The following is a 1,418-nucleotide window of genomic DNA, read 5'->3' as shown; positions in this document are numbered from 1 at the left end:
GAAAGTGCCCCATACAGGGAATGGCAGTGACTGTGAATGCAGCTTAGGTAGCCAATGTGTGGGGGTGCAGTAGATCAGTGATTCTCAACCTTCCTGATGCCACGACCCTTTAAAACAGTTCCTCATGTTATGGTGACCCCCAACCATAAAATTATGATCATTGCTGTTTCATAACTATAATTTTGCTATTGTTATGAATCTGGTAATCCCTGTGAAAGGATTGTTCTACCCCCAAAGGGTCAAGACCCACAGGTTGAGAACCACTGCAGTAGCTAATGTCCTGAGCTTGGAAGAGGGTAAAAGACAACCAACAGATTTTATCCAGGGCTGAGGTATATCAGGTATCTCCTGGATAAAGCTGAGTGTGGGAAACTAGCTTTCTGGGCTCTGCAAGCAGAAAAGTCCAACGTGAGGTGAGGTGAGGTGCCCTCTTGCTTATGTGATCAGGTGGGATGTCTGCAGCATATATTATAAACATATGTTAACCTTGGTACTCTGCTCTTGCCAAGAAGCTTTTACAGAGAGAGTTAGCAGAGGAAATGGTATAAGAAGCATTCCTGTTGTACTTAGGGGCACTGTGCAACTAATGGGGCATGTACAATAAAGGGGCTGCTGGTGAGCAGAGGAGGGGTGATGTAGGAGGCTTGCCAAAGTCAGTTGGATCCAGCACCAGAGTACTGATCATTAATAATATTAATAAGAATTATCCTGGAGCTGTCAAATGGGTTAAAACACAGCTGAACCTACTGTGTACCAGGTTCTGACTCTGAGTCTAGTATATGTGTTGATTCATCTTCGGTCCTGTAAGCATCAATCCATTCATTGCACAGATGAGGAAGCTGTCCTTCAGTCTGCCCACCTCCAGGCTTCAGTGATTTCTTCCTTTGGTGCCATGAATCCATTTAGGAGGTGGGGGTTGCATGTGACATTATCCGGATGCTCCTTTGGAGTCATGGGAGCATCATGAGCCTAAATGTGCATGGTTTTATTTGGTAGAGTTCTTGGGGAGAAAACATCAACATTTGATTGGGATCACTCTATGTGGTTTTCATATTAGGAAGGACGTGGTTTTTTGCCTACTACTCTCCTCAGTGTAGTCCCTGGGTAGTTCAAATGGCGTTCACTGCTAGCTGAAACAGTGGAGGTTCAAGACAATCCAGAGTTTTATCAGAAGAAAAATCTAGTGATCTACTTCTAAAAAATCAGCGACTGAAAACTTGGTGGAGCACAGTTTTACTGTATTATGTGTTTCATAATACACACAGTGTGTTAGGAATTGGAATCAATTCAACAGCAAATGGTACTTTCCCTAATCCTAAATACTACATATATGCCCAACACACACTACAGGCAGACACACACATGTGAATACATAGTTTGAAGCACCACATACATATCTCCACACTCACATATAAAGG

The sequence above is a fragment of the Echinops telfairi genome, unplaced genomic scaffold, assembly GCF_000313985.2.
Source record: "Echinops telfairi isolate 266 unplaced genomic scaffold, ASM31398v2 ScPeMD7_7462;HRSCAF=8500, whole genome shotgun sequence".
NCBI lineage: Eukaryota > Metazoa > Chordata > Mammalia > Afrosoricida > Tenrecidae > Echinops > Echinops telfairi.
The sequence above is the reverse complement of the archived record's forward strand: the minus strand, read 5'-3'. Positions refer to the sequence as shown.